The sequence below is a fragment of the Zophobas morio genome, unplaced genomic scaffold (assembly GCF_036711695.1).
Source record: "Zophobas morio isolate AGI-343-1 ecotype UQ-CSIRO unplaced genomic scaffold, CSIRO_AGI_Zmor_V1 ptg000007l, whole genome shotgun sequence".
NCBI classification, from domain to species: Eukaryota; Metazoa; Arthropoda; class Insecta; order Coleoptera; family Tenebrionidae; genus Zophobas; species Zophobas morio.
In genome coordinates, this window is record NW_026972112.1 from 5,017,404 (window position 1) to 5,033,396 (window position 15,993).

Genomic DNA, 15,993 nt, shown 5'->3' on the forward strand with positions numbered 1-15,993 from the left:
AGACAGGGACAAAAAATTCGAAAACTGCTTTAGTCTTTGGCATTTTTGATAGAAATTTAATGAACAATAAAAAATATTGTCACACCCAAAGTCATTCCTATCTTATCAAATACTAGGCCCGCCCACCCACCCTCTATTTTCTTAGAGGGTAGGTCATACAAAAATTTTATACCGAGCTATTTTGACCAAACTAACTGTAAAAACTGCTATATTTCAATTAGCGATTTTTGAAAAACGGTAGAAATTCCCGAAGAAACGAAGCCGAAAATGACTTCTGGATATCGAAATCTACAAAAAAATGTCTTCAATTAATTTTCGGATGTAGTTGAAAAGTGGTCGAAAATGTCAAAAGTGCCAAAATCAGTCTTATCTTAGCAAGTACTTCTCGATTTTAACTAAATACATGTTCTTGTAGATTTCAGGCCGCAGAAATAACTTCAGGCCTCATTTTTTGGATAACTTCAAGCGTTTTTCCAAAATAGCCCATTGAAATATCGAAATTTTTAAAAATTTCAAAAAATTGTAATTTCACTCCGAATATTTCGAAAATATTGCTCCGTTACCATAAACACGCTATATTTTTAGTATCAGTACGTCGAAACCTACATGCCTGAATTTTTTGAAAATTTTTAGACGACTTTTTCAAAAATAAAATTTTCCACTATGTATACGCAAATTTCGACTTATTATTGACGATTTTCGAAATTTACTAAATATATTTTCTTGTAGAATTCGGGCCGTCGAAATCACTTCGATAACCAAAACCGTTTTTCCATTGAAGTATCGCAATTTTTAAAAATTAAAAAAAAATCCAATTTCACTCCAAATATTTCCAAACTATTGCTTCGTGAGCCTAAACACGCTGTATTTTTGGAATCGGTACGTCAAAATCAATTTTTTGAGAATTTTTAGACGACTTTTTCAAAAATCAAATTTTCCATTGTGTTATTTGGAATCGCTGCTTTTTATGGGTTATTAGCCAGTTTACGGGGAATGGGTCAGTTGCGCACACTACAATTCATCTTGTAAAACATAAAACATTTTGTTGAGAAATTAGTTTAGCTTTTTTCATATCCACACGAAACAATTTTTACAACAGCAGATCTGCTAATTTTGTTGTTTTTATACTTATTAATTAAATTACTAATATATCTAATATATTTTTCTATAAACTTTTATCGGTTTCTGTGCCAAACATACTGTGAAACTGGTGGAACTGTAATTCTGACGATTTCTTCTTATCAGCTAGGTACCTCTACGTAACAATAACACTTATAATCTCCTATTTGCGCGGTAATCTACCAAGATCTTTTTGGGGGGGTAAATTGACCGCCGCGCGCAAGTGACCAACACCCAATTTACCTTCTGTAGCTGGTCTAATTCTCAAAAAGTTCATCAAATTATACATATACAGTACCCAAACCTAGAGGAAACTAGCCGATAAGAAGAAACCATCTTTCTAGCGTCATACATTACAGTTCCATCAGTTTTACAGGAAGTTTCGAAAGCAGGGACAAAAAAAATCGAAAACTTCAGCGTTTTTGATAGAAGTTTAATGAACAATAAAAAATATTGTCACAGCCAAGATAAGACGGATTTTGGCAGATGACATACCTATATCAAGGAAAAACAATGCAAAATCTAAGTCCCGCCCACCCACCCGATCTCAATTGTGACGAATTTTACAATCGTTGTCAGACCGAGAGGCGGAAAAAAATTGTAAAATCGATATTTCTTACAAAAATTTACCATTTTAAACATGTTTTAAGTTTCTTGTTCTGAAAAGAAAACTACGGATATTAAGAAAAAAATGACAAAATGTAAGCCCCACCCACCCGCCCTATCTCAATTGCGACGAATTTTTCATTCGTTGTCAGGCGGAGGGGCGGAGCGTAATTGTAAAATCGATATTTCTCTACTTAAATTTACCATTTTAAACACGTTTTAAGTGTCTTGTAATAGTTATTTTTGGCTTCATTTTCCAGAACCGATAAAACTGAAAATGAAAATTTTCGAGATATTCTAAAAATCCCATTTTCAAAGCGACTTTTTCAAAAGTTGTGGTGCAAGACTCATCAATAAGTTATATTTTTTGAATCAGCTCCTTTTTATATTTTTTTGAATTTTTTGGGATTTTTTAGACAACATTTCAGATATCTCTATTTTATTTTGGCGACTCTGATATAGTTCCAGGAATTTTAGGAAAAAAGCGAAGTCGTGAACAACTTCTGGCGATAGAAATCATCAACATAAAACTTTCTTTTGGTTATTTTCAAAGCTGCTCGAAAAGTCAAAATTTTCATGTAGGGGGGGTATCGAAAAATTAATATTTTTGCGAAGTTGCCTAAAAATGCATTTTCGGATAAAGAAGTTCTCAACAAGCTTAATTGAAAAACTAAAACTGCTAAAATAAGATTAATTTTGGCAAATGACATACCCTCTAAGAAAAGAGAGGGTGGGTGGGCGGGGTTAGTACCTGCTAAAATAAGATCTATTTTGGCAAATGACAAACCCTCCAAGAAAAGAGAGGGTGGGTGGGCGGGGCTAGTAGCTGCTAAGACAAGACTGATATTCTAAATGACCTAGTCTCTAAAAAAAATGAATCAGTCTCATCTTGGCAAGTATTGGCCCCGCCCACCCACCCTTTATTTTCTTCAAGGGTATGCCATTTGGCAATATCAGTTTTATCTTAGCAAGTACTATCTTATCAAAAACTAGCCCCGCCCACCCACCCTCTATTTTCTTAACGAGTATGCCATTTGCCAAAATCAGTCTTATGTTTATAAGTACTTTTGAAATTTAACTAAACGCATTTTCTTGTAGATTTCGTTTTTCTCGAATCGCCCATTGAAATATTGCAATTTTTACGTATTAAAAGTGGTATATTTGTCTCTGCTAATAAATTGACCAATTTTTTTGCTTATTTAGAAAATCTTCTTATTTCTTTAATTACAAAGTTTTTTTGCATTAAAAAATTTCACAAGCAGAAACAATAATAAATTCTACTTTTCGTAAATTTCGCTTCCTGTTTTGAGTTTATGGTTTCTTGGAAAAATGCGTTTGTATTAACCCAAAATCGAATCTTCGATGGCAGTGGAACCGTTAACAATCCATGAATCAGGCAATCTGTTTTCTTGATTAAATCAAGAATGGCTGAACCGATTTTTCAGAAAATTTGGGAATATAGTAGTTATTGTCAGTATGACACTTCACTTATCCAAATTTATATACGTGTCCTTGCTACAATGTTGATGACGTCCTCACAAAATTTTGTAATGGAAAATTTCACTTAATAGCTTACCTATTTTCATTTTACAAGTATGTACAATTTTCCGTTTTTCTTACAATTTAAGGTGTTAATGACGTCATGGTGTTAAAATTGTTGCTCAAATATTAATTTTAAAATGGCGTTTTTTTGTATTTTTGATTTTTTTTTCAAGCATTTTCTGTCAGATTCGATATTAATAGTAAATTAAGATAAGTAGAATGTGGTGTGGTTAGTTTTTAATATTATGAAGCACAAAACTCATGGCGCAGTTTGAGGCAAGATTTTAGTCGGCGCAGTTTGGGTACACCGTCTATTATACAGGATTTTTTTTGAATAATTAATTTGACGCAAGCTGCCCACACTGTATGTAAAGCGACTGCTCTTACATTAACCTTACCTTGTCTGACATACGAATTAGGTCCCTCCTACGTGGTGAATATTGACAATTTGCCATATTTGTGACTGCAAAATTGTCATATTTATTGTTCGATTTGTACATTTACAAAATTTTAAAAAACCGAGATTACCGATTGTCCTCTGGAAGTTATTGCCTCGTTCACCGTGTAATCTGCCACCGGCTATGATTTCTTCGTAGAAACTTTCATGGTTATCGTTACGGCCGTAGTCGTTAATTATTTCTTTGTGTACATGTCGATTAGAATGATTAGACCATTCCGTGTGATATCATAACCAAAGCCAGTGTGGACTTTTTAACCGTATTGATCGAGTGCGCGGAAACCTGTCCTATCCCAGACTTACGTTAGTAGTAACGCCCCACTCGAAAGTGTGTCTGTGGGCAATTTTCATTTTCACAGAAAGCTCCAACTGAACACTGGAAGACCACACGAAGTCTTGTTACACGCAACAACTGGTTTTTCGGTCTACACGCAACTCACCAATCCGCGTTTTCGCCAATATGCAAACTAGAACTTTTTAAACTGTTAATGGGACATGCGATCCGGAATGGCCGCTTATCACGGGTACACCCTGTATAATTAGCTCGGGGTTATTCCGCAAGAGTCGACGCACTCCTGGAAAAACAAGTGCGTAAACAGAAAAAAAAAATTTTTAGACGAATTCGAGTGTTTTTATGGGTGGAAACTGCATTATGTATGTCAGCGACATCTGCTATCTTCAAAGAAAACCACTGTATGGATTGTGCTGAAGCGCTAATCAAGATTTATCTGTGCATCCCTTCCAAAAACATGATGACGCGATACGCAAATTAGATCGTTTTAATTTGGTAATGAGACATGCGATTCGTGTACACCCTGTATAAATTAAACTCGGGGTGATTTGGCAAAAGGAAAAATAAATGCGTAAACATCTAGAAAAAATATTTTTTAGATGAATTCGAGAGTTGTTTTTATGCGTGGAAGCTACATTACGTATGTCAGCGACATCTGCTCTCTTCAAACAAAAATCGGAATGTTTTTGAACCGGTATCGGCTTACTTGGCTCACTGCGGTTGTACCGACCATAAAAAACCAGGAGCCCTGTGTGCATACTCGAGTGTGTTTTAAGAAACGCCGACGACTGTAAATGGCTTCTTTGATATTCATAGTAGACATTTTATTTTATCCATTACCATTTCAGATTTTGTGGATAGCTGACTTTATTGACGAATGTATGTATATATGTATATAGAGTGGAGTGGCGGAGCTCTCCCGCCCCCACGCCCCGGTACCATGTCGCCTAATCGCAGATCAATACAGATTACACAATGTTTGCATTAATTTATTTGCATAATGCTAAAATTATTATAACGATTTTTACTTTGTAATACGCCACATGTCATCGTTAGAATTTCATCTGATCGCGAATAGATACAGACATTTATTTACTCACTAATAAAATTGATTTGTTGGTGGCATTAGCAAGATTATTGGATTCGTGCCCTAAAGCTCCGATAATGGATTCGGTTTTGTGAGCTACGTTTTTCTTTTTTTGCCATTCGATGTTGTTAACGTTTTTGTTTGTGTGTTTATGCGTGTCAGAGTATGCGCAAAACTTTCGAAAGTTCTTATAGTTAATTGTGAAATTTTTAGAATCTATGAATTGTTATTTATAGTGGGATAATTAATTTTGAACTGTGACATCATTAAGTTATTTATTGTCTCAAAATCGTTGGCCAGAAGTCACCGACGTCACAGAATCACTAATTTGCGAAAACTATTTTCGTACATTAATAAAATTTTACAACCTAACTTAAAGAATCTGAATGAGTAGGTGTCTAATTAATTGGTAAAACCAATCGTCAAAGCCGAACAGGGTCGTAGTTCTGATTGTTAGTGTTATGAAATAATTTTATTACAGAAAAATTTCAAAACTATTCACAGGTTGAGGATTCTTGACAATTAGCGACAATGAGCTATAAAGTTTAATCAGTATACAAAAATAGTATGCGAAGAGTAATATTATATCGCGTTGCTAAAATTTCATAGAAATAAAGCAGCACACGTTTATAAATCTCACTTATTTTTGAAGCACTCGCTTGTTCATAATATACTGTTATAACATTCATATTTAAAAAAGTTGCTTTAGTACACTGTTATTGAATTTATTTTTATAATTTTTTGTCCACCAAAAATTTGATAAAATCATCTAATTTTTCGACCACTTTCAAAATTAGCTAGACATTTTCTTATAGAATTCAATTTCCAAAGATTATCTACGACTTTTCCCGAATCGCCAACTGAACTGTGGAAAATTTGAGGATTTTAAAAATTTTACGTTCATACTGAATATTGTGAAAATTTTGGTCCAGGACCATAAACACGCTATATTTTTCAAATCACCTTGTCGAGATAAATATGCCAGAATTTTTTGGGGATTTTTAGGACATTTTTCCAAAAGCTCAATTTTTCGTACCTTAACAAATTTTTGATCATTTTTTAACATCTTTGAAAATTAACTAAAACATTTTTTCATAGATCTCAATTCCCAAAGGTTATTTTCGGCTTCACTTCGTCGAAAAATCTTCGACTTTTCCAGAATCGCCAACTGAAATCTGGGAAATTTGAGGATTTAAAAAAAATTCGACGTTAAAACTGAATATTTTGAAAATTTTGGTCCAGGATCATAAACATGTCGGGATAAATTTCTAAGAATTTTTTGGGGATTTTTAGGACATGTTTCCAAAAGCTCAATTTTTTGCACCTTGTAATTTTTGATCATTTTTCGAACACTTTCGATTCCCAAAGGTTATTTTTGGCTTCATTTCGTCGAAAGATCTACGACTTTTTCAGAATCGCCAACTGAAATGTGTGAAATTTGACGATTTAAAAAAAAATTGACGTTCAATCTGAATATTTTGAAAATTTGGTTCCAGGATCGTAAAGACGTCGAGATAAATTTCCAAGAATTTTTTGGGGATTTTTTGACCATTTTTCGAACACTTTCAAAAATTAGCCACAGACATTTTTTCATAGATCTCAATTCTCAAAATGTTATTTTCGGTTTAATTTCGTCGAAAAATCAGCGACTTTTCCAGAATCGCCAACTGAAGTGTGGGAAATTTGAGGATTATAAACAAATTTGACGTTCAAACTGAGTATTTCCAAAATTTTGGTCAAAGACCATAAACATGATATTTTTTTCAAATCTGCACGTCGAGATGAATTTCCAAAATTTTTTGTGGATTTTTAGGACATTTTTCCAAAAGCTCAATTTTTCGGAACTTGAAATTTTTGGTCATTTTTCGAACATCGAAAATTAGCCAAAGACATTTTCTCATAGATCTCGATTCCCTAAGGTTATTTTCGGCTTCATTTCGTCGCAAAATCTACGACAATCACCAACTAAAATGTGGGAAATTTGAGAATTTAAAAAAAAATTGACGTTCAAATTGGATATTTCCAAAATTTTGGTCCAAGCCATAAACATGATATATTTTTCAAATCAGCACGTCGAGATAAATATCCCAAAATTTTTTGTGGATTCCTAGGACATTTTTCCAAAAGCTCAATTTTTCGGAACTTGAAATTTTTGGTCATTTTTCGAACATCGAAAATTAGCCAAAGACATTTTCTCATAGATCTCGATTCCCTAAGGTTATTTTCGGCTTCATTTCGTCGCAAAATCTACGACAATCACCAACTGAAATGTGGGAAATTTGAGGATTTTAAAAAAATTGACGTTCAAATTGAATATTTTGGTCAAAGATCATAAACTGGTCGAGATAAATATCCCATAATTTTTTATGGATTTTTAGGGCATTTTTCCACAAGCTCTTTTTTTCGTATATTATTAAATTTTTGACCATTTTTCGAACACTTTCAAAAATTAGCCAAAGACATTTTTTCATAGATCTCAATTCCCAAATGTTATTTTCGGTTTAATTTCGTCGAAAAATCAGCGACTTTTCCAGAATCGCCAACTGAAGTGTGGGTAATTTGAGGATTTAAAAAAAAATTGACGTTCAAACTGAATATTTTCAAAATTTTGGTCCAAGACCATAAACATGATATATTTTTCAAATCAGCACGTCGAGATAAATATCCCAAAATTTTTTTGTGGATTTTTAGGACATTTTTCCAAAAGTTCAATTTTTCGGAACTTGAAATTTTTGGTCATTTTTCGAACATCGAAAATTAGCTAAAAACGTTTTCTCATAGATCTCGATTCCCAAACGTTATTTTCGGCTTCATTTCGTCGAAAAATCTACGACCTTCGCCAACTGAAATGTGGGAAATTGGAGGATTTTTAAAAAAATTGACGTTTAAATTGAATATTTTGAAAATTTTGGTCAAAGATCATAAACAGGGCGAGATAAATATCCCAAAATTTTTTGTGGATTTTTAGGGCATTTTTCCAAAAGCTCTCTTTTTCGTACATTATTAAATTTTTGATCATTTTTCGAACACTTTCAAAAATTAGCCAAAGACATTTTTTCATAGATCTCAATTCTCAAATGTTATTTTCGGTTTAATTTCGTCGAAAAATCAGCGACTTTCCAGAATCGCCAACTGAAGTGTGGGAAATTTGAGGATTTTAAAAAAAATTGACGTTCAAACTAAATATTTCCAAAATTTTGGTGCAAGACCATAGACATGATATATTTTTCAAATCAGCACGTCGCGATAAATATCCCAAAAGGTTTTGTGGATTTTTAGGACATTTTTCCAAAAGCTCAATTTTTCGGAACTTGAAATTTTTGGTCATTTTTCGAACATCGAAAATTAGCCAAAGACATTTTCTCATAGATCTCGATTCCCAAAGGTTATTTTCGGCTTCATTTCGTCGAAAAATCGACGACTTTCGCCAACTGAAATGTGGGAAATTTGAGGATTTTAAAAAAAATTGACGTTCAAATTGAATATTTTGAAAATTTTGGTCAAAGATCATAAACAGGTCGAGATAAATATCCCAAAATTTTTTGTGGATTTTTAGGACATTTTTCCAAAAGCTCATTTTTTCGTACGTTATTACATTTTTGACCATTTTTCGAACACTTTCAAAAATTAGCCAAAGACATTTTTTCATAGATCTCAGTTCCAAAATGTGATTTTCGGTTTAATTTCGTCGAAAAATCAGCGACTTTTCCAGAATCGCCAACTGAAATGTGGGAAATTTGACGTTCAAACTGAATATTTCCAAAATTTTCGTCCAAGACCATAAACATGATGTATTTTTCAAATCAGCACGTCGAGATAAATATCCCAAAATTTTTTGTGGATTTTTAGGACATTTTTCCAAAAGCTCAATTTTTCGGAACTTGGAATTTTTGGTCATTTTTCGAACATCGAAAATTAGCCAAAGACATTTTCTCATAGATCTCGATTCCCAAAGGTTATTTTCGGCTTATTTCGTCGAAAAATCTACGACTTTCGCCAACTGAAATGTGGGAAATTTAAGGATTTAAAAAAAAATTGACGTTCAAATTGAATATTTTGAAAATTTTGGTCAAAGATTATAAACAGGTCGAGATAAATATCCCAAAATTTTTTGTGGATTTTTAGGGCATTTTTCCAAAAGCTCATTTTTTCGTACATTATTAAATTTTTGACCATTTTTTGAACACTTAAAAATCAGCCAAAGACATTTTTTCATAGATCTCAATTCCCAAAGGTTATTTTCGGTTGGCAATTTTATTAGGAAAAATAATCTTGGAAACTACTGGACAGATTGCTGTAAAATGTTAGATACATTTTTAAAAACATATTTTGTTCATCCTCACCAACAATGTGATGACGTCATCTCAAAATTTTGGTCGTAAATTCTCTTAAAAATGTTCAGTACTTCTGTAGTTGTGGTTTATTTTAAACCTTACGTTTGTAGGTTTTTGGAAAAAAGTCAAAATTAGACAACGAACTTTTAAAATTTATTTGAGAAATTTACTTTAAAATTTTGTAGACGCTTTAAGGTTATCGTGGACATATAATAATTCGGTTGATGACGTTACCTCAAAATTTTATTAAGAAAATCACACTTGAATCACTCCTTTATTTGTAGTTTGATAATCCATTCCAATTTGTTTAGGTTTCAGATGTTACCATGACAAAAAAAATTGGATTAAAATTTAATAGTTTGTCTGTATTGCACTTAATTGATTGTGCTTCAGGGGTGTGTGAAGCTCTGTATAAAAGAATTTATATCAATTTTTACTTGACAGATACACCGGCTATAATGAATTCAGGTCACCTTGTATAGCAAAATTTAATCCGCAGCCAACTTCTGGTTAATATGTTTCATAAATCATAAAGGTTTCTTCTTGTGAGAATTATTTTGACCTAGTTTTCGTTTAGTTTCTTTTTGATAAACCACCTAATAATGGATAGTTTATGCTTCCATGTTATTGTCTCAATAAATCAGTTTCAACCTGTATTAATAATTATGGATCTTTTTAGTCGTGTATGTAAATACACCTTTCTTTTAATACCAAGTGTATATTAACAACTGCTAAAACTTGTAAATGTTGATGTAAAATGCAACTGCAGTTGTAAAGGTGTTAACACAAAGAATCAACACTGATTATCACCATTGTACTCAACCATAAACTTCAACGAGGGGTGACATTTGCGGATATTTTTAAAATTCTGCCTTTAAAACTGCCATTTGATCGTTGTTGGTGTCGTTACCAGCTGCAAGTGCGCCATTACTTGCAATTTACGTTAGTAATCAAGCGATAAAGGAGACATTATCAAGTTTGATGTAACTTTCAGACTCATTTGACTTGATTTCGGACGATTCTTATTTTTACACGAAACGACTTTTGTAATGTGGTTTTGTGATGTCCTTTCTCTCCCGAGTATAAAGTGGAAGAGGAAAATTTCGGTTTAATTTTGTCTTTATGAAAGGACTCCCAGTCGTAAACGAGCGTTTCACTTGCTGTCGAAACGAATGAAAAGTAAAAGAATGAAAAAAACTGATCTACGACACAGATTACGACTTTCCACGAATAATCAGAAAAATGGTTCTGGCGCAAAATAAAATGGGCTTTATCTAAAATCGCGATAATTAGACTGGCCACATTAAAACACGAGAAAGGTCGCTACAGTTTGTTTACCCTAAAAAGATCAATCAAGTTCTTGGTAATGATAGACGGCACTAATGGAGGTAAACAATGATGACCTTTACCAAGGCGATTTTTGAGCAGGCGTTCAAATATTTGGGAATCGCCAAATAATGGTTTTATTGCCTCAAGGTCTAAATCGAACCGAAACCTTGGATTCAGACGATTTAGATCGGCGAGCTTTGGAAGTTTAAGGTACATGACAAAGTTAAGAAAGCGAGCGTTGGCTTAATATGCAAATAAGCGACTGGTTTCAGTTAACAATCTAATGTTCTTTGCAGTAAAGAAAACGAATCCTTGCGATCTCTTCCGGTAGGCAGAGTGGAATTACCTCTAAAAATATCTCACCGTGTGTCACTCTGAATTGAATTATGCAAATGAGGTTCTTCCTTTTCATAGAATATTAATGGGGCTTCCGATTGAAGTCGGAATGATGCCGAATAGGCTCAGTTATTACGGGCTAAATTTTTACCGAGGGTGGGTAAAAAGACGGCTTTATAAAAATAACGAACTATACTTAATTTCTATTTTATACAAAGCACCACGAACAAAATTTTTATCTTGCTTAAATTAATTTATTTAATTAAAATAATGCACGCGAATGATTTTTTCTAGTGATAGCGTTAATATATAGTTGTGGTTCATTATATACTTTAATTTCTAGCATGAATATAGTGTTGACCAATTTATCTCACAAGTTATGCAACCAATAAATTAGTGAAGAATTCACTTTGAAATACATACAGTGTTAAAAATATTTTGCAGAATTGTTCATACAGGAAGTTTAAAAGAGTTGAATGTATAAAATACTCTTATGATTAGTGTTACATTGTGTAAACTAACATCATATTTATAATTATGAAAAAATTGACGTAATTGTATATGTTGAAAACTGCATGCATGTTGTATTTGTTATTCTTTAGAGGGAAGGGAAGCGTCTAATTGTAGATTGTTTGTCTTGCTAAAGTTTAACCATTGTCATTGCAAAGTAATTAACATCTGTAGTATAAACAATAATAAAAAAAATTAATGTGATGCATATTAAATACACAAAAAACAACAAAACATGAACATATGTACTGAAAATAAACATCCTTATTTTGTAAATATTTTTCTATGCTTTAATAAAAATAAATTGATTCAAAAACATTAGTGAGTTCATTCCTTACTAAAATAAGTTGTGACATTCACCTCCGGTTCATAGAACGCAATTCTGAATATACATTTATTCGCATTTTCGTTGCATACTGATAAAATTTTGTAGGCTGTTAATGTAATTTAGGCCAAAAATGCTCCTCGTTCATCTGTGACAAATGACACATGCAGGTACCAAATTTTCAGGGTTGTATTGAGGAAAAAAATGGTTTTCTATAGAATGGTACTTTTTCCCAAGTTTATTACCTTATGCAATTTTTGATCATTTTTCGACAATCTTCGACGATTAGCTGAAGAGATTTTTTGTTGAATTCAAACCCTAGAAGTTATTTAAATTAAATTTTTATGCTTAAAATTCCTATTTTTGCAGAATCGCCAATTGAAATATGGCAATTTTTGAAATTATAAAAAAAATCTTTTTCAAACCGAATGTTTCGGAAATCTTGCCTTGGAACAGTAGAACCTTTTAAAATTTCAAATTAGCACATTGAAAATAATAAATATATCTCAAATTTTTTTGTGGATTTTTTGGTAACTTTTCCAAAAGCAAAATTTTTCGATACTCCGGCACTGCAAAATTTTTTATTTTTTTCAAGTACCTCCGAAAATTAGTTAGACTTTTTTTGTAGATTTCGACTCCTGAAGTTATTTTCGGCCCTATTTCTTCGAAAATTCCAACCATTTTTCCAGAATCGTCAACTGAAAACTAAAAAAATTCGATTCCTACGTTTCCGATTATCTTAACACGTTTGCAAGATTCCAAACCATTCAATTTGGCAATTTCAAACCTAAATTGTAAAATGTTATAAAATTTTGATTTTTTTTTCCAAAAATCTGCAAATGTAGGGTGAAAATCAAACACGGATTCATAAACCAACAGTACAGGAATTGAAATAACTTCGATTCGGGAAAATTTTGTGAGAGGGATAAACGGATAAATTCTGTTTAACGATTTACCATGGTTCTGATAATCTTCAAAAGTCTGCAAGTTTTCAGCACATTAGGTTTTTCAGTCCCAACATTAAATTGTAAATGTTGTTATACAATTTTTTTTTTTCAAAAATTTTGATGTTATCCGTCAGAGATTTATTTCAACAACATGATACGTAAAAACATATTTCACATCGTAGCTTCTTGTAGTGAAATAGGTATTTTGTAATTAAGCTCCGCCCTTCGGTACACAATGAATAAAAAAGTTATCACAATTGAGATGAGGGCGGGTGGGCGGGGGTTGTATTTTGTCGGTTTTTTCTTAATATATGTACGTAGTTTTCCTTTAAACACAAGAAACTGAAAACAGGTTTAAAAAGTTAAATCAGGAGAGAAGTGTGGGAGATAAAATTAACAATGCAAAACATAAGCCCCGCCCGCCCACCCACCCTATCTCAATTGTGACGACTTTTCTTTATTCGTCGTGAGTCACGGGGGGCGGAGCTTAATTGCAAAATCCGTATTTTTCTACAAGAATTATCATGTTGAAACCGTGTTCTTCAGTGATCGTGGGTTGTTGACATTTTATTTTTTTTTTTAATATATACACGTTTCTTTCAACAACACCATACTTAAAACATGTTTCAGATGGTAATTTCTTGTAGAGAAAAAAGGATTTTGCAATTAAACTCCGCCCCCCGGCTCACGACGAATAAAAAAATCATTACAATTGAGGTGGCGTCGGGTGGGTGGGGCTTAAATTTTGCCTTTTTTTTCTGAATACACATAATCTTCTTTTCACGACAAGATATTTAAAACATGTTTAAAATGCCAAATTTTTATCTGGAAACATCGATTTTACAATGAAACTCCGCCCCTCGGTGTGACAATGAATGAAAAGTTCATTACAATTGAGACTGGGACGGGTGGGTGGGACTTACCTTTTTACGTTTTTTCTTAACATGTGTAGCTTCCTTTCAAGAACATTATACTTAAAGACATGTTTCACATGGTAGTTAGTTCCTTGTAGAGAAATACGCATTTTGCAATTAAGCTCCGCCCTTCGGCTCACAACGAATAAAAAATTCGTCACAATTGGGATGAGGGCGGGGGTCGTATTTTGCCTGTTTTTTCTTAATATATATACGCAGTTTTCTTTTAAAGACAAGAAAATGAAAACATGTTTAAGAGTAAATTTGTAGTGAAGTGTGGGGGATAAAATTTACTATTTTAAACATGTTTTCAGTTTCTTGTTGTGAAGAGAAAACAATGTATATTAAGAATAAAAAAACAATGTAAAACATAAGCCCCGCCCACCCACCCTGTCTCAATTGTGACGATTTTCTTTATTCGTCGTGAGCCAGAGGAGGCGGAGCTTAATTGCATAATCCGTGTTTTGTACAATTATAATACTAATAATAATTTTATGAACTTAAATAACCGTTTACCACAATAAAAATTAAATTATAGAAAAATCAACATTTTAAATTCGCGTAAAACAATGCCTGGTGTATTGTGCAGGATTTGTTAATTATTTTAATATAATTATTATTATTTTCTTCTTTGTTGTAGGCAAATGCGTGAAAGTTGTATATAAATGTGTATCTGAAAAACATTTTTATTTCAGTCCTACTTGTTTTTGCATACTTGCCTATTTTTGATCACTGACATTTTGCTTTTTTCTACCTATATTGTTCTAAACTCTGGATTTTCTACACCTCTAAGCACATGCTTTTTTGCGAAGGTCGAAAATTGAAAAACCGAAAAATCGAAAACCAAAAAGTCAAAAATCGAAAAATAGGAAAATTGAAGTATCAAAAAACTGAAAAACCCATAATTTAAAAATTTGGTAAATTGAAAAATTCAAGAACTGAAAAATTAAAGAATCGAAAAATCAAAAATCTAAAATTTTATGTATTGAAAAACTAAAATTTCAAAAAATTTAAAAACCGAGAAATTGAAAAATTTAAAAATCAAACAATTAAAAATCGAAAAAATAGAAACACAATTGTTCGTCGGAGCTAAATTGCAAAATCCGTATTTTTCTACAAGAAGTATCATGTTGAAAACATGTTCTTCAGTGATCTTTGTTCTTGTTGACATTTATTTTTTTTAATACATATATACAAGTTTTTTTCAACAACACCATACATATAAACATGTTTCAGATGGTAATTTGTTGTAGAGAAATAGGAATTTTGCAATTAAACTCCGCCCCCCGGCTCACGACGAATAAAAAAATCATTATAATTGAGACTACGGCGGGTGGGCGGGGCTTAATTTTGCCTTCTTTTCTGAATATACATCTTCTTTTCACGACAAGATTTTACAATTAAACTCCGCCCCTCGGTCTGACAACGAATGAAAAGTTCGTCACAATTGAGATGGGGTGGGTGGGGGGGCTTACATTTTGCCTTTTTGTTTTAATATTTGTAGACTTCTTTTCACAACATGAAACTTAACACATGTTTAAAAAGGTAAATCTGGAGAGAAGTGTGGGGGGTAAAATGTACTATTTTAAACATTTTTCAGTTTCTTGTTGTAAAGAGAAGACTGTATATTAAGAGTAAAAAAACGATGCAAAACATAAGCCCCGCCCACCCACCCTATCTCAATTGTGACGATTTTTCTTTATATGTCGTAAGCCAAGGGAGGCGGAGCTTACTTGCAGAAACCGTATTTTTCCACAAGAATTATCATGTGAAACATGTTCTTCAGTTAACTTTTGTTGTTGTACTATGGTAGGGGAGAGGGGGGTTACAGTTTCCTTTTTTTCAAAATGGTCTATTTTCAACAATACCATACTTAAAACATGTTTTGCTGAAAAATGCATAACACTTGAGATCAAGGCGTGTGGGTGGGGCTTGTTTTTTTTTTTTCAATATACATATACAGGTTTTTTTTCAACAACACCATACTTTTTTCAAATGGTAATTTCTTGGAGAAAAATAATAATTGAAATTAAACTCCGCCATCCGGCTCACAACGAATAAAAAAAATAATTATAATTGCGATGGCGGTGGGTGGGCGGGGCTTAAATTTTCCCTTTTTTCACATAAACATGTTTAAAATGGTAATTTTTTATCGGGAAACATCGATTTTACAATGAAACTCCGCCCCTCGGTCT

The 15,993-nt window shown here is 32.7% G+C and overlaps 1 protein-coding gene across 3 annotated transcripts in view; it reads left to right on the forward strand.

Annotated features, from left to right (window-relative positions):
* Positions 1–15,993, forward strand: part of LOC135124322 (guanine nucleotide-binding protein G(o) subunit alpha) — a 100,786-nt gene that overhangs the window by 60,145 nt on the left and 24,648 nt on the right. The window lies entirely within an intron of this gene.